An 18,748-nucleotide genomic window follows, 5' to 3' on the forward strand; every position below is an offset into this window, starting at 1 on the left:
GCTAAATTATTGCCTCTTCCGCAAGACATTGCTTGCAGTGATGAAATGTCACATGACTGCCTTTACACTACAGAGCAAGAAACCAAAGGCAGAATTGACTTAAATGATACACCATGGAAAGAACCACAAGGGTAGCTGTTTTGCGATGGCTTCTGCTTCAAACTCCCGGATGGTACATCCACTGCTGCTTATGCCATCACTACATTAAGGACAATTGTGGAAAGCAAAAGAATCTCGCATAACTCTGCGCAGGCCACAGAGATTATCACATTGACTCGAGCTTGTGAACTTTCTGAAGGGCTTAGAGTAAATATATTTACAGATAGCCAGTATGCCTTTGGGGTGGTTCACAACTTCGGTAGACTTGGGCAGAACAAGGTTTCTTGACCTCACACGGAGCTAAAATCGAACATGGTACCTTGATAGTTCAGCTACTCTCAGCACTTGCGCTTCCTACTCAACTAGCAATCATGAAGTGCGCCACACATCAGAAAGTAACAGACGATGTAGGGAGAGGAAATGCTTTTGCTGATAGGATAGGTAAACCGACTGCTACTGATTTATGTTCAGAAATGTATATAACAAAAGAAGCTAAGAATACCTGTACAATAGATGAAGGAATCGATTGAATAAAAAATATTCACGCTGATGCCACTCCAGAAGAACATAAACACTGGGCTGAGGGTTTAGCAAGTTTGGATGAGGAAGGTTGTTGGGTGGACAATGAAAAGAAAAGATGGATGCTACCCAATGCTTATGTCACAGCTATGGTTACAATGGCTCTTGGTCCTACTCATATATGTGCTAGGGAAATCTGTGAATTGTTAGAACCTGTTTGGGCAAATGTAAATATTTCAAAAACTTCTTAGTGTTTGGTCCAAAACTGTATAGTATGCTTACAGCATAATGTGGGTGAGGGTCCAGCGACACCGAGGGGTAGTATGTTCTGGTAGTCATTTGTGCCTTTAGCTAGTGGGTTGAAGCCTTCCCTGTGAAAGATGCCACAGCAATGACAACGGCGAAAACCATGCTTAAAGAATATTGAATATTTTCCTAGGTTTGGTTTGCCGAGACTGATCTAGTCAGACAATTGTCTTCATTTTATCGCTGCTGTTATCCTGCAAGTATGCGCGGGATTGCAGATCGATAAACGGTTCTATTTGGCTAGACATGCTCAGAGTGCCAGACTTGTAGAATGCCATAATGGTATCCTAAAGAACAAGCTAGCAAAAGTTTGTGCTAGCAGTAACCTGAAATGGGCAGATGCCTTACCGGTAGTTTTACTGTCCATGTGGATGACCCCACAGACTAGAACTGGACTCTCCCCGTACGAGATCGTGATGGGGAGGCCAGCAAATATTTGGAACCTACCTAAACCCAAAATACTGAAAACGGTGGAGCATTTGCTTCTTGTTGAATACTGTGACCAGTTAACTCAAAACTTGTATTTTATTTATCAACAGGTGCGAGAAGCCCTCCGAGTTAAATATGAGGGGCCAGGTCATCAACTTCGACCTGGGGACTGGGTGCTTACAAAGGTTTTCAAAAGAGCATCCTGTCTCGCACAACGTTGGAGAGGACCGTTCGAGGTCCTCTTGGCCACACAGACCGCTGTACGAGTAGCAGAAGAGCGAAACTGGATACATGCAATGCACGCCAAGAAAATACCTTTTTCCTTTGCCACTTGATGAAGAAGAAAAGAAGAAAACGGTTTATTCCTCTTTGCATGATAAGCTTGTCTTGAATAACACCAAGGGTGTCTCGGAGATTCTTCCTGAGCCTGTGGGGCCTGGGGAGACTGCTGCTTTTTCTTTGAATTCACCTTTGGATCTTTCTGCACGCTTGAGCAATCTTGCTTCTGTTTCACCATTCCATCAGGAAGCAACAACACTTTTTTGCAGATCACACCGTACCTGGAGTCTTGATGTACGATCTGCGTCCACGGCACTAGACTTACAGCACAGCATGGCTGTGCCCACAAGGAACCACTGTTGAGCTAGTCCCTTGCCACTCTCTCAGTGAAACATAAGAAAGTGGCTGTGACCGGCAAAGTTACCTTCAAGCAAGATAAGCCACGTGGTCAGGAGATCACCAACGGACGAAAAGGAAAGAGTCTGTCGCAGAGACTTTTCGAAACGAACGTTGAGGAACAATGCCCATTGCTAACTCTACTCGTACGAAGCAACCAATCGGTCTTGTGGCTAACAAAGACATTGAGCATCAAAAATGATGGTCCTTGAGGATTTACTGTTTTCTTGTAATAATGTTAACTGGTCTAACAGTTATACTTGCATTTGGGTTTTGGTATATTGAGGGGATGTGTCCACTTGAGACTTTGTTACCTACCGAGAGTGTTCCCACTATGTCTTCACCTTTCGTGCATCTGCACACTCTACCTTCTAGGGATTCCCAACACAGACAGAGTTACCACAATAATACACTTCTATTAATTATGAATGCAACCCACGCAATTCTAAACCAAACAAATTGCTGGATATGTTTGCATTTGCCACAGCACGGGGAAAAAGGGTTGGGCTGATATATTCATCCTCTTCCTTTGACTACTGCATGCTATGCCTCTTCAAGGGCATTATTCTTTGGTCGTTTGAATGATAGCATCTCAGGGAACATCGATGGGACTGATTTGAATGGATTTGAAAGACGAGTCCTGATGCCTTTGTGATGTTCCCTTTTGCAAATAGGAGCAAACTCAATTTTGCTTCTATTGGGTCTTCCAATAGACTTTCTAGACCTTTCCAATTGTTGATTTCTTTCAAGATGGCTCCTGTAGGCAACCAGGATGACATCCCTCCTTCTTACACTATCAGTCATAGCCCCAACTCTGTTTCCTTCTGCATAAAAAGGGATGGTTCTCAGGCAATGGGTACCTTTGAGGGTTGTAGCAATATTGCGAATCTGACTAGTGAGGACAGACCTTTTATATGTAGGTGATCCTGTTTACTTTGTCTGTGGCAATGAAGCTTATCCTTGGATACCTAGAGATTGGCAGGGTACTTGTTATTTGGGTATCTTGCTACCAGGGGTATTTGTAGCCAGCACCTCTGAGGTCTCTAGAGCTCGTCCAAGGCGGGACGAGAGCAGTGATACTGCTTCCCAGGTCATGGGTGATGTAGTGAAATCCTTTGTGCCATTTTGGGGACAGATCATGAACTCCGAGGATGTTAGGAGACTGGCAAGAGTATTGGAGAGAACCATCAACAGAACCACCAATATACTATACAATATGACGTTGGAACCGAAAGCAATTAGATTAGTGGTTCTACAGAACAGGATGGTGTTAGACGTAATCCTAGCTGAGCGTGGTGAAGCATGTAAATTGATGGGATCTGCATGTTGTGTTTTTGTACCAGACTAATCCCCTACCATTTTGAAGGCAATACAAAATGTGTACTAAGTACAGAGTACATGTTCCTGAGGGAAATTGGGATTTTAGTGCTTGGTTCTGGGACTTTTTACGGTCTTGAGGATGGAAGCTCTTCTCAGTCTTAGTGACATCATTGGTATTATATTGTTCTGCTGTTGTTACATACAATGTCTTCCTGCCATATGTTCGATGTTAGTGGGATGTTGTGCGCAAACTGTAGGTACATTGGGTGCAAAGATACATGCACCTGAGAAAATGACTAATGTTTTTGTAATGAAGGATATCACTATCAAAAATCTAATGGCGATTGATATTTCTGAAGAATGTGATTCAGGAAGTACAGACATTGAGACAGGGGGTTTTGAATAAAGCGAATGGTTGAGTAAAGCTCTTGGCTTAGGCCAAAAGGAGGGTTTTTTAAACCGTAATCATACAGTGCCTCCATATTATGACTATTGGCCTAAGCCCATTCGCGTTACGCAGGAAACCGCATTTGCAAAGTTCCGATTTTGGGTTAACTTCACCGCCATTTTAAGACTCATCCGCCATTTTGATTTTAACGCATGTTCCATGTTCTAAAATGGTGGACTGTGTTTTCGACTTGCAGTCAAGCGAAACAACCTTTGAGTTTTGTTAATGTTTAGGTTCACCGAGAGCCGACTGTTTAACTTATGTAAAGAAACCTTACTCTTCGTACGAACTGCCATTCAAGTGTTGTCTGTGCTCACAAGCCTCATCCTCATATAAACACTGAAACAATGAAGAGTAAACTTCGATCGTATGCTTTAGCTGAACTGTATTGTAGCAACTCTTGGAATAAGGTGACTTCTAGCCCGCAAATTATTAACTTGGAGAGAGGCTGGACACATTTTCTAAAATTGTATAAATATGTCTGTGTTTAGATGTCCAGCACTCTCACTCCTCACTGTGTCTGCTGGTACACACTCTGAGGTGTTGGGAGCCAGATAGCTCTCTGTTTTGCTTTGTAAACTGTACAGTAATAAAAGATACTTGTATCTTTTCAGCCCGTCATTGGTGCATTTCATTTGTGGTACTAAGCCTCGATATTTCTTTGGTCTTTCAGGGGAACCATTTTTCTTCCTAAAAAGTGGACTGTTAGACAGGGGAGGTACTGGGCCGATGGTGCCCCTAGATCACAAATAATGGTTCCCAAAATTCACAAGAAAATATCATTGGAAATTGCCCATTCCAACCTCACAGGTTTCCATCTATAGACAACCAAAACTCAAGCACAGATTCTGAACCGATTCTATTGGCCCGGGATCTATGGAGATGTGAAAAATGTTGCACTCACTTGCTCCCTATGTCAGAAGACTAGTTTCCAAATGCCCCCTCCAGCTCCATTGCAGCCTTTGCCAATCATTGATATACCTTTCTTACGCATAGGCATGGATATAGTTGGACCTCTTGAGCCATCAAAATTGGGAAACGGATACATACTGGTGATATTGGATTATGCAACAAGTTATCTTGAAGCCTTTCTTTTATAGAATAGCATGACATGACAAATTCTAAAACATTTAATTCAATTTATTTCGAGAGTTGGGTTTCCAAAGGCGATCTTGACAGACCAAGGATCAACCTTTATGAGTAAACCTATGTCAGAAGTAAATGTATTAGCCCTACCGCCGATCTCCCCGGCACTAATAGCGCCGGATCACGAGTTTGGCGGTAAAGTTAATCCCCATTCCCCATTGAGCCCATTCGGGAATGCACCATTCCCCATTGGGCTCAATGGGCTCAATGGGGAATTTTCGTGCTCTTACCGCTGGTGGATTTCCCGCAGCCGGTAATAGCGCGAATTTTCATCGGATTTCTCCCCAGCTCATAGCTGGGGCGAAATCTGCCGAAGTCCTGATTTGGCGGACCCTTAAATCTGGCGGTAATAGAGCTACTGCCGGATTTAAGGGTTACCGCCAAAGTCGTGATCAGGCCCTAAAACACTTCAAACTTCTATCTATCACCCTCAAACAATTTAAAACACATCTTGAAGAAACTAGTTGAAGCCGATGGCAAAAACTGGGATGTTATGACATCATGGGCCCTTTTTGCCATTAGAAACACCCCACAATCCTCCACAGGGTTCTCCAGGTTTAATTTTGTATATGGTAGAGAACCATGTAATGTCCTTGACATGTTGTGTGAGACCTGGGAGGAATGGCCAAAAGCTGTTTTACCGGTTTCTCAAACAACCCAGAGATTAAAATAGGACATGGCTGCAGTTAGAACCAAAGTACAAGCCAATATGATTACGACCCAAAAACACCAGTAAGGCTATCATGATAGAAAAGCTGTAAAGTTGTGTTTCTCCTCCCTTCATCTGAGAACAAAATGCTCTCTAAATGGCATGGCCACTAGGAAAAAAAAGAGCAGGGATGCCTTAAGATTACCTAGTCTCACAGCCAGACAGAAAGATCAAGACTCATATCTATAATGTCAATGCTCTTGAAGAATGGAGAGAAAACCCTATCAAAGATACTACAGTGGCATTAACCAGTTTGTTATCTGATGAATCAAGTAATAATACTTTGATTCCAACCGACCTGCCACAAAATCAAAAGGAGGATATAATGGGCTTCTAGAGCAGTTCCCTGTTGTCTTTAGAATGGGACCAGGTCGGATAAAGGGAATGTACCATTATATGTGTACATCCCCAGGGAAGGTAGTCCATGTGATAGAAAATATAGGGCGCCTGGCGGAGTCCTGATTTACCCAGGTGGGTATATGTACAAAAAAAGGAATAATCAGGATGAAGAAGATCCTACAAGTAAGCCAGTTGTGCCGTGCATGTATGTTTATTTTACATTGACACAGTCCTTTTTTAGTTCATTCAACAATGTATTTTACAGGTCTTTCGATAAGCACGAAAGTTTTTTGGCATCAAACGGACAAAAGTGATTGTGAACGGTGGTAACACGGGTTAAGTGTCAACCTCTGATGTATTGAGGTTAAAACTCCACACTGAAGTACATTCCCTGTATAGATGTGATAGAGAAAGAACTATCAAGCAGGGAAAGTATACCTGAGGCTTGAAAATGGCCCCAGGGTTAGTTCACACAAGGTGTACACAACAGATATTTACACAACATACACAAGGGGGAAGATACAGTTGTGTCACGGGGATCGACACAGGTGTGTTTCGGCCAAAACATGGCTTGATTGAAGCCGGTCTATATGCTGGCCTTCGTCAGGAAAGGCACCATTGGTGGTGCTGTCCGTTGATTCTGCTGTTCAAAGATGGTAACCATTAAACACCTTGTTCAGAGCAGCTCGGTCTCAGTTTTCAGCACAGAGTATGGTAGTCTGTGAGGCGCTGCAAGGGGGTGAGAGCGCTCTTTGGGTGTATGTAGATACTGCTGAAAACTGAGACCGAGCTGCTCTGAACAAGGTGTTTAATGGTTACCATCTTTGAACAGCAGAATCAACGGACAGCACCACCAATGGTGCCTTTCCTGACGAAGGCCAGCATATAGACCGGCTTAAATCAAGCCATGTTTTGGCCGAAACACACCTGTGTCGATCCCCGTGACACAACTGTATCTTCCCCCTTGTGTATGTTGTGTAAATATCTGTTGTGTACACCTTGTGTGAACTAACCCTGGGGCCATTTTCAAGCCTCAGGTATACTTTCCCTGCTTGATAGTTCTTTCTCTATCACATCTATACAGGGAATGTACTTCAGTGTGGAGTTTTAACCTCAATACATCAGAGGTTGACACTTAACCCGTGTTACCACCGTTCACAATCACTTTTGTCCGTTTGATGCCAAAAAACTTTCGTGCTTATCGAAAGACCTGTAAAATACATTGTTGAATGAACTAAAAAAGGACTGTGTCAATGTAAAATAAACATACATGCACGGCACAACTGGCTTACTTGTAGGATCTTCTTCATCCTGATTATTCCTTTTTTTGTAGGTAGTCCATGTGATACTGTATTGGATACCTGAATCCAGAAAAGACATCATCATAGAAAAGACAGAGAATATGTTAAGGGCCAATATCATCAAACCCACTCAGAGCCTCTGGTCCTCTCCAATAGTGTTAGTTGCCAAGCCAGATCAATCGTGGAGGTTCTGCATTGTCTTTCGAAAGGTGAATGTGGTCTCCCAGTTTGATAGTTACCCCATGCCCAGATTTATCTAATTGATCAATTTGAGTCTGCCGTTTTTCTCTCCACGACTGATCTGACAAAAGGATAACAGAAAGTCCCTGTTAATCCAGCAAACAAAAGAAAACAGCATTCTCTACTCCCATTTGGCGTTTTTAGTTTAAGGTGTTACCTATTGGCTTTCATGGGGCACAGGCTATGTTTCCAAGGTTAACTCACTAAATCCTCTGACCCTATGCATCTTTTTATGGAGCATACATTGATGACGACATCATCCACAGTAGGTGCTGGAAAAAATATTTACAGCATCTCTATTTATCAGAGCATTCAGAAAAGCCGGGGTGACATCAGATCCACAGATATGTAATTGGAACTATCAGGAGTTAAGTATCTTGGATTTTTCATAGGTAAAGGCTTGGTCAAACCCCAAACTGAAAAGATTAAGGCAGATAAAGAAACCCCAAGGCACACAACAAAGAAAGACCCAAAATCCTTTGTGGGTTTAGTGGGATATTGCAGACATTTTCTCCCTAGTTTCTCATCTATCACGTATTGTCTGACTGATAAACTGAAGATACATTGTGTTTTAAAAAGCTTAAGCACATTTTGTGTAGTGTGTCTGTGTTGCAAGTGTCAGAATCCAACAGGACATTAATTCTACAGACTGATGCTTCACACATTGGCTTACAGGCCATTCTTTCACAAGATCATGACAGCATGGAGAATCCTATTCTCTACATCACTAGGAAATTGTTCCCACAAGAGAAAAACTATGCCACTATTGAATTAGAGGTCTTGGCAATAAAGTGGGTGATAACCTACCTCAAACACTATCTAACAGGTAGAAAGTTTGTAATGATCACTGACCACACACCATTAACATGTATCAGCATACGCAAAGACATGAATGCAAGAATCATGCACTGAATCTTAGATTTACGGCCCTATTGTTTTACAGTGGAATATATGAAAGGAGGAGAACAGGACTTCCTTTCATGTTTTCCAATAAGTGCAGAGAGAACCAGTGACAGCAGAAGGGTATGTGATGAATCCAATGGAGTCTTCATAGAATCACCAGTGGTAACTTCCTCCCATGTAGCCAGGGGAGGGCAGCCGCCCGCTACCTGATCCTGACCCTGTGGGTGGCTATATGAGGGAGGATCACATGGGGGGAGACAACCACCAGGGAGATGACATGGCTTCATTGAATGAGACATGGTATCCCCCATTTTCCCATGGAAAAGACCCCCTGTTACCCAATACCCTAATGGCCTATTGCCATGCATCTGTTCCCCATCGTAGGGACAATAGAGAAACCTTTTCCCAACACCCTTTAGGCCAAACTCCCATCCATGGTCTAAAAAGCAAAAGCTCCAAGACAACCTTTTCAGTTCTAATTCCCCTTCCTTTGGAACTGATCTTTCATATGGAACCGTCGAGAGAGATTCTACAAGTCCTATGCAACAGTTGACATCCATGGACTCCAATTTTCCCATAACTTCCTAAGTACTGAGATGAAGGAAATAATGCAAAGCAGAAGGAGCCTCAAGCTCAGTGAGCATGCTAGCTATTTTGTGAAGCACCTGTGCATGAGACATTTAAAAATGGAAACCAAACTACTGCTCAGGAGAACACGTTGCATCTCCCTCTGAGGAGTGTGGAATTTAGAGGCACAAGCTGGTGTGGTGCAGTAAAGGGGCTCACCAGCAAAGAGGGAACACATTAGGCAGCTGGGGGAAGCAGCATTACCCTCACTTTGACATGAAGGTGAGCAGGCGTGCAGGAGTGGAGCCGCGAGAGAAGACGTCAAAACAGTCCAGAGTGGAAGAAAAGCTGCAGCGCTATGCTGTGTAAGCACATACAGTACTGAAGACTCCACACAGAGCTGATGAAATTGAAGTTTAAAGCTGCAGAGACAGAAGCAATAAGAGGATTGTGAGTCAATAAAACAGAATACAAATACAACCCCAAACAATCTATGAATGAATGGAATGCCAATATGGTGCAAACTGAAAGTGAACATTAAAACAACTAGATACACTGAACTGAGAATTTGATATGCAATTGTGAATGTAAAGAGGAAATATTTGGCAATAGGAAGTCCTGGCAGGCAAGTAAACCAGATCAGGCAGCTGCAATTATATGAGAAGTCCTGGCAAGAGAGTATACCAGGCAGTTGTGAGTGCTTACGTAGCTCTTGCAGGGAAGTATACTAAGCAACTGCAAACCTATGGAGAAGTCCCAAGAAAGAACAGTGTTTGATTGAAAGGACATTTTTAAAAGAAGGAAATTACAAGGCAGAACAGCCTTGTACCTAACAGAGTTGTTGTGGAACAAGGAAAGACACAAAGAACTGTAAGATCAAGAAACATTGCCATCCTTTTGAAGAATCCAGGAGACATGAGCCACACTCTAGAACCAAGGTTCTGTTACCTTGCATAACCTTTAGGTTGGAGCTGTTATATTTTCATTAAGAACCCTTTTTGCAAATGCCCTGTTAAAGACATTTCCCTTCTTACCTTGTTGTTTAGTTTGTAGTGTGAGAGTCAGGATAGAATGTTTGGACACAAGGACGGTTTTGATTCCTGACAAAGACAGATCCTTAGTTTTTGGTTTTAGTTATGGAAATACCTCTTAGAGCACATTCAGAGAGCCATTTTCCCAACCTATTTATTTTACATGACAACTTTGTGTACGTCTTTTATTTCTGACTCCTCACAGCTGTCTTTCTTTGATTCAGCTTCACCCACGCTGCATAGTACATTTAATATAAATGAACAGTCTTACTTCTAGTTTATCTTTTACAAAACTCTTAAGTGTGGCACCCTCTACAGCACTCATCTTGGAGTGGAACCTTGATCAATCCTAATTCTCTATTCAGTTTGCTGAAGTATCTTGATATAGTGCCTCAACTCATTTATGTCATTGCCTGTGATTTTATGCCATTCTATCTCCTCGTTGAGGCCTTCGATATGACTTCTCATCAGGAGATAGGTTTTGTTCCAGTTTAATGAGTTGTTTTTTTCTAACACTTTTTTGTGCCCTTCTCTCTACTTAGGACTGTCCACTGACATTCTTTGTGTCCATAATTGAATTCTTTAAAATGTTTTACAAGGGGGCATTTTCAACTGAATTAAGCAGGCAGCTCCTTTGTTCTATTACCCTGGTTTGAATTTTTCATATCGTTTTTCCTGTGTATTTCAAATTGCACATGCATATGATCATATATATCAGAAACTGTTACAGTTTGTGAAGTCTTTTTGTGTACTTATCTTGGCAAACCTACATCAATTTGAGTGTTTTTTGTTAATTTAAAGACCCCACATGTCCCACAGGGATGGTGTCCCGTCTCTGCTGAAAGTCCCCACAAAGTGGGTAAGGTCGTGATAACCCATGGTGATATACTCAATCTATTTTTACTCACTATGTACTGAATGGAGTGACTTTTATTTGTAAGCAATTCTTTTTTTGTTTAAGTTACAATTTTGTCTCTGGAAGGACCTCAATTGCTTACTCATAATGCTTGAGATTTCTAAACTCATATTTGTGAAGTTGGAGACGCAAACTAATTGGTCTTCATCTGTTGTTTTGGGGGACTGTTCCAGGAGGACCTCTCGATGATTGTTAAATGCTCGCTTAGTTGATTGTCACATTTGTTTTTAGGGTATCCTCCTTTATATACAGGTTATTTGACAGTTCTGCTGCCTTTTTCAAAAGACTCTTTCGTACTGCTATTGAGGTTCAGCCAAATGAATTGGCCTAAGAGCAGGTTATCTCACAGGTGTTTGACATTGTGACTTTCATGGTTGTGAAGGCATCATGAAGTAAGACACAGACAACAGACTTAAAATTCAAACAAAAGATGTTTATGAACTTAAATGTCAGGATGATAAAAGGCCTACATTTCCCTATGCTAAGTTTGGATTTCCCTACCTGAACGAAAATAAGGAAAGTCTGAATCAAAGAGTTCAACTTAAAAGTCTGTCTGTGTCCAAAACCTATTCTTCACCTCACATCAAAAGCTAAACCCTGTGAAGGGATGTTACTAGCAAAATAAACAGTGTTCAACTTAAAGCTATGTGCTTCTTCCAGCTCTCAGCTTTATTTCAGCTCCGCTTGCCCAAGTGCAAGAATGTTCCTCACAACAGTCTCAAGATTGCCTTTCTCACATTCAAGGTAACACAGTTCCAAATAGTTCCCCAAGATTTCCACTGCGCCAAGTTAATTTCATGCTTTTCAAAAGTATAACTTAATTCAACGTGAACCTAACCCTCCTTCAGGCTGGCTTCACCAGTTCACTCACAAGGCTTATTCTTGATTTGTTTCACAAAGTCTTTGCGCTTTCCTCATTCAGGGCTCACTGGTCTAGGTGCTGTTGTCAGACAACACGGTCCACCCATCACAGGTCGTGCGTTGAGGATGCCTTGATTCTCAGGTCACACAGGTTCTTCAGCTCCTGCCCCTATATACCACATCACTTTCATTTAATTTGCATTCACTCATAAAAGTTCTTATGAGGTTTTATTCATATCCCACCTTGTGTGGCACTTTTTCACACATATGCCCTTTTCTGTAGTTTATTTTCACATGGGCACTCTGGTTGTCATTCAGGATTTGCTTTGCCCATACAGTTGTTAGTACATTCAGGTTTCAATATATTTAGCTTCAAGGTTTCATAAAGTTATTTGTTTAAAATGCAGTCATTAGGCTTAATTTTAAGTTTCCATTCAGTTTGGTAATTACGATGCATTTGTTATGCTTAACTGGAATTTTCATGCAGTTAGGTATTTATGATGCATTTGTTATATGTAGTTCCAAGTATCTATTTAGTTTGGTATTCAATAAGCATTTGATAAACTTGTTTTCACAGACCGTTACTGATTCCCGGTCTATTAGGAGCTCCCCTGTGCCCAAGTGTTCTCCCTCAGACTCACCGGCTGATTGTAGCTCCCTCCAATGGCCCCCACATCTACCTCTATGCTCAATAGTCTGGCAGGCCTTCTGATGTGAGCTCTGCTAGCCTGCTGGGCATTCTTCTCTGCATGCCGAAAATTGGAGAGATTTCTCTCTGTACACAGAGGGCGTCTTCTGTCTCCTGGATTCACCTGCATCTCCTGCTGCTTGTGTACTGTGTTGGAGGCTCCCACACGTGTGGCCACGGTACGGTCCACTTGTCTTGTGCCCTTCAAGTTCCCGGGGGCCTCAGCCAGTGTCCTAGCTCCTGCTCCAGTCCCACCATGGCTACCTCCACACAAAAGGGGTCCTCTGCTGGTCTCTCCCACACATCCTCCCTGTTGGTCTCCTCTCTTGTTCTCTGACCCTTATTTTATATGGCTGCAACCAGTAAGGTGTGTGTCCTTACTTGTGTTTGCCTGACCATGATAAAGGGACATGCCTGACTCTCTGCAGACATCTTTTTAGTCCCAGTATCAGAGTGGTAAAATTAAGGTGCACTGTTTATTGCTCTTAGTCTCCTCTTCCTCGCCCTAGTACTTTTGACTGTCAAATGTGGGTAATTGAGGGGAAGATGTCTTGCAATAACCCATAAAGTTTGGGGGAGGTTTAGGTTGGTCATTAATAGGGAAAGGGGGATACCATGTCTCACCTGTAGGTATGCCCACTCCCAATCTGTGAGGACCATTCACCCAGGTGATCCTCCCTTGCTTCTCCACCCCCAATGCCGGGATCCAAGAGTGATGGGCTTTCACTGGCCACTTGAGAAGAGGATTCAGGTTGTGTAGTAGTGAGAATACCCTCAGGATTCTCACATAGTGCAGAAGTGCATTTTTATCTGTATGCTTATGATGAAGTTTCTTTAGTAAATTCCTCATCTAGTGGTTAATGGTCAAATCAAGAAAGTTCAAATTGATGTTGAATTTTAAATGTCTATTTTGAGCGTTTAGCCACTGCACAAAGGCTAATGCTTCTTCTACGTTGCCTTCACATAGTATCAGCACATCCTCAATGTAGCGTTTCCAAGTCAGAATCTCACGATGATATGGAAACTGAATATATTACTGTTTTTTCAAAATACTCTACATATAAATGTGCCAAACTGGGGGCGATAGTGTCTCATTAAATTCAAACATGTTTTTGATCAGTGCTAATTCCACACGCCAGAGTAGGAATGAAATAGAGACAGGGTCAAGTTTTTCTCAACCCACGAGTGCTTCTTCTATCACCTCTAGGGTGACTCCTTGGGATATCTTTGTATGGGGGATACAATGTCTAGACATACAAGGGTACTGGTATTAGGGCCCAAAGGCTTATTCTTGAAAATCTCAATCACATCCCTGGTGTCTTTAATATAGAATTGCATTTAAACTACATGCGGATTGAGATAATGGTCCACACATTTAGACAGTGGCTCGAGGACCAACTTGATCCCCAAGACTATTGGTCCCCTTGGTGGCTGGGATAAATCCTTTTGAACTTTGGGGAGGCAATAGAAAAAGGAGTCCCAAGCTCCTCATTTACTAAGGATTCTGCCTCTTGTTTTGTAATAAAATTTCTGTCTGCTGCTTTTTGTGTCTTCTCTTTAAATCTCCTGTAGCAATTTCTATGTGGGATTATTATTATTATTATTATTATTATTATTATTATTATTATTATTATTATTATTATTATTATTGAATCTTCATCTAATCTCTCACAGTATGTAGTGCCTGAGAGTTGCCAGCTACATTCTTCAATGAGGTCTTCTTTATTCCAAACTAGCTTATTGTTATGAAGACGAATGGGACTCAGGTAAGTCTTCATATAGGTTGTTTATTTAAGTAACAGGATGAAAAGACCCCCCACAACTGAGGACCTTTCTGCTTCAGTCCAGAGACACCAACTGCCAAACATAGAACATTTGAGAACAACATAGAAACTTGCAGGCTGGTTCTATGACATCACAGAGCAGAGTGAACCAGATTAACATAGCATTCTAATTCATGCTTATCATGCATTACTACTCTGAATAATCAACTTCACAACACATCTCCCCTCTTTTTTTTTTTAAATGTATGTGTATGCATTACCCCATTTCCTCACCACTGACTCTCCTCACCTCTGACCTCTCTTCACAGTGGCAACTCTACATTTGTTCCAAACCTGACCACCATCTACTCGCACTGCACCCTTCATAACTGCAATTACCCTAACTGGGTCAGAATATAATGGCTCTCCCTTCCTCTTTACCACACCTTTTTTTATCCTTACCCAGTCACCTCGTTCCACATGCAATTCCTTTCTTCCTCTCTTCTTGTTTTCCCGCATGACCCACTCACTCTTCTTTTTCTTCAAAACATGCCTTACTTGATCAATAACCACATCCGAATCTCTGCTCCTCCCTAACCATGGAGGACATGCTATAGAGGACGGTTTTCGACCCCTCATTAGTTCAAAAGGACACAATCCAGTAGTTGTGTGAGGTGCCATGCGCAAAGCCCACATTCTATTTTGAATGGTTACCAACTTGTCGAAACCACACTGTTCACCCATTCGCACACTCTCCATCACACATCTATTTAACCTTTCTACCATTCCGTTAGTTTCAGGATGATATAATGCTGCCCTCTTATGGGCTACTCCACACTTCTTTAAATATGCAGGAAATACACCTCCCACAAATTGAGTTCCATTATCCGTGAGAACGCTTTCGGGTAAACCTTCATTCGCAAAAATTTCCTGCAACACCTTTACCATGTTTTCCCCTGATATTTCACGGACAACCTTGAATTCTACCCACCTGGAAAATAAATCAACCACCAGAACCACATACTTTCCTCGTCCATATCCTAGCTCAACCGGACCTAAAATGTCCATTGCTATTTCACTCCAAACCTTGGTTGGGACACCTACATCAATAAGAGGTTGTTTTCTAGCCTCCACCCCCTTCCCACTCTTGATGCAAAAATGACATTCTGCCAGTCGATTCTCAACCTCTTTGTCAAATCCCGGCCACCAATAATCCGATCTCAAAACCCCCTTGGTTTTGGTAATACCAATATGACCAGTATGAGTTAGGTCAATAATCCTTTTCCGTATCCCTGCCGGAACAACTGCTCTCTCCCACCTGAACAACACACCATCGTTAACAGACAATTCATCCCTAACCTCCCAATAAGGTATTTCCTCCTCGACCAATTCAGATTTGTTGGGCCAGACAGATGTCAATACATAAGTGATTACCTTGCTAATAATTTCGTCCCTTCCAATCTCCGCCAACCACTCTTCCTTAGACACGATTCCTTCTGTGTTCACAAACACCATTTCCATCTCCTCAATTAACCCTTCCTGGGTTGCAACTTTCACCCTTGAAAGATTGTCAGCTAACATGTTCTCCTTCCCGGGAATGACCTCCATAGAAAATGTGTGTGCTTGCATCCTGGTAACCCACCCGGCTACCCTGCGTGACACCTTATCCAACCCTTTACTTTCGAAAATAACCTTTAGGGGTTTATGATCCGTGCGTAAAATAAATTCCATACCCCACACAAAATTCCTGAACCTCTCAACTGCCCAATAGCATGCTAGAGCTTCCTTCTCAAGCACGGAATACCTCAACTCTGCACCTTTCAACCCACGTGATGCATGTGCTATCACTTCTTCTGAACCATCATCCTGTTTCTGCGAAAGTACTGCACCCAGACCACCCTCGCTGGCATCTACAGTGATGATGGAACATCTCCTTGTGTCAAAACATCCTAACGGCCGTGCCATATCAATCTCTTGTTTGATCCTTGCAAACTCCATATCACACTTTTTGTTCCATATGAACTCAGCACCCTTTTTTAAAATCTTCCTCATTTCCAACACCTTGGATGCATAATTCATGACAAACTTTTGATAGAATTCCGTCATGCCCAAAAATGACCGCAGTTCACTTTTATTGGTTGGCTTTTCAATCACCGTTATCGAATTTACAATGCTCTCCTTGGGTTTCACCCCTTCATGTGAAATTTCATGGCCTAAGTAATCAACTTTGGAAACAGCAAATTTACACTTTTCCTGCCTCAACGTGATCCCTCTCTCCTCAAAGATTCTCAACACCTCGAGCAATCTTTTGTCATGTTCTTCCAGCGTTTCCCCACATACTAAAACATCATCTTGGAAACAAAATACCCCTTTCACACATCTGAGCAACCGATCCATCACTTTTTGAAAAACCGACGAGGCCGATGCTAATCCAAAAGGCATCCTTGTAAACTGAAAAACTCCCTCGTGAGTGATGAAAGCAGTATATTTTCTACATCCCTCCTCCAACTCAATCTGGTGATAAGCTGAGGCCATATCCAATTTTGAAAAAAAAGTTTCCCCGCCCAACCATGGTAAACATTTCACACATGTTAGGCAAAGGGTGCCTGTCCACCATGACGCATTTGTTGAGTTCACGCATGTCTATGCACAATCTTATATCCCCTGAACTCTTTTTAACAACAACTACCGGGGACAACCATTCAACACCTCCTGCCTTCTCAATTACACCCAACTGTAACAACTTCATCAACTCCTTTTTGACCCCTTCCCTTAAGGACAATGGTACTGGCCTGAGTTTCGCAGCTACGGGTGTACTATTTCGCTTTAGTACAATTTGGTGTATAAAACCTTTCACTTTCCCCATATTCCCATTGAACACACCTCTGTGCTCTTCTGCATATTTGCATGACCCTACACATGGTTCTGACACCTGGAAAACCTGCTCAACTTTGTTGGGATCTAGCCTGATGGCAAGATTTTTCTGCTCCCTCCATCCTAATAAGGTCTGACCCCTTTTTGTTATGTAAACCTTGCCATTACACTTGCGTCCCTTGAACTCAAATTCGCTCCAGACATACCCCAATAAGTCAATCTTATCTTGATTATAACCACCTGGATTTATATCAGGTTTAGATAAGCTGGACACTTCTCCTTGCATGTCCTTCTCAAACACACTTTTAGGCACTAAGGTAATTTTGGACCCAGAATCTGCCATCATGGATATCTCATGCCCATTCACTTTAACTAACGCATACGGACGCTCACAATCATCCATGTTTTCGCTCTCCGACACAACATTAACAGTATTAATAACAACACTCTGCAATGGAATGGACATTTCCTCCTCAGACGATCTTCCATCTTCTTCTTCATTCACATATAAGACTTTCCTTTGATTAGTCTGTCCAAATTGAAAGTTTTTACAGCAATTCGCATAATGCCCCTTCCTTTTACACCTAGCACATGTAGCCCTGCGACCCGGGCATACAACAGATGATGCAAAATGTGTGTTGCTAGCACAACGGAAACATAGTCTTTCCTCCTTCTTCTCAGTCTTCTGCACTGTCTCTTGACCTCTTTTCTCCTCTACAACTCCACGACTTGACTGCCGAGTCCTGGACTTTTTCTTTGGCTTCCCATCAGTCACACTTAAGACTTCGGATTTGTTCTCCTTTGGATCTCCCATCTCATTCTTAGATAACTTGGCTACACACGCTAAGGAATGTTCCACTCTTCTTGCAATGTCCAACACTTCATCTAAATTAGGCTCATCTCTCAGCCATATCTCCTCTCGAATTTTATTTGCCCTGCAATGTGTCATAAACTGATCACGTATGTGTTCATCAAATTTCTCTTGAAATTTGAAAGACAAGGCAAGATGTCTCAATGCCGTTACATATTCTTCCACCGATTCTCCAGATGCCTGCACACGCATGCGAAAGTTATAACGCTCCAATATAGTGCTGGTCTTTGGGTTGAAGTGCTTACCCAACTTCATCAAAGCCACGTCGAATTCGTTCATGTCATCTCCAGAGCCATCACCATGGGGTTGTGGGAGCGTGTCGTATACTCTCTGACCCTCATACCCCAAGAAATGCAGTAACAAAGCTAATTTTCTCTCACTTGAGTAAGATGTTCCCCCAGCTGCTCTCAAATAGTGCAAGAACCCCTTGCGCCATTGGGCCCATAAAATTTTAACAGGTCCTGGAATTGGCATAAAAATTGGTGGACCTGCGATGCCCGGTAATCCTGCCATGCTGCTGAGCAACGCTCCTAGCTGAAACAGTAGACAGTTTCAATGAACACCTCTTGGCTTGTGAGAAGAAAAATAAACTCTTGGCCGTCTCTCCACACTCGTATAGTTGCAGTAGGTACCCAGTAAAATTACAGTTCCTAATTTTGCAACAGAAAACAAATTTTGCACTGATAAAGAATTCACCGAGTATCAATGGACCACCATCATTTTCTTCTGCATGCCGAACCTTC

Source organism: Ambystoma mexicanum, chromosome 12, assembly GCF_040938575.1.
Source record: "Ambystoma mexicanum isolate Mex_15411 chromosome 12, UKY_AmexF1_1, whole genome shotgun sequence".
NCBI classification, from domain to species: domain Eukaryota; kingdom Metazoa; phylum Chordata; class Amphibia; order Caudata; family Ambystomatidae; genus Ambystoma; species Ambystoma mexicanum.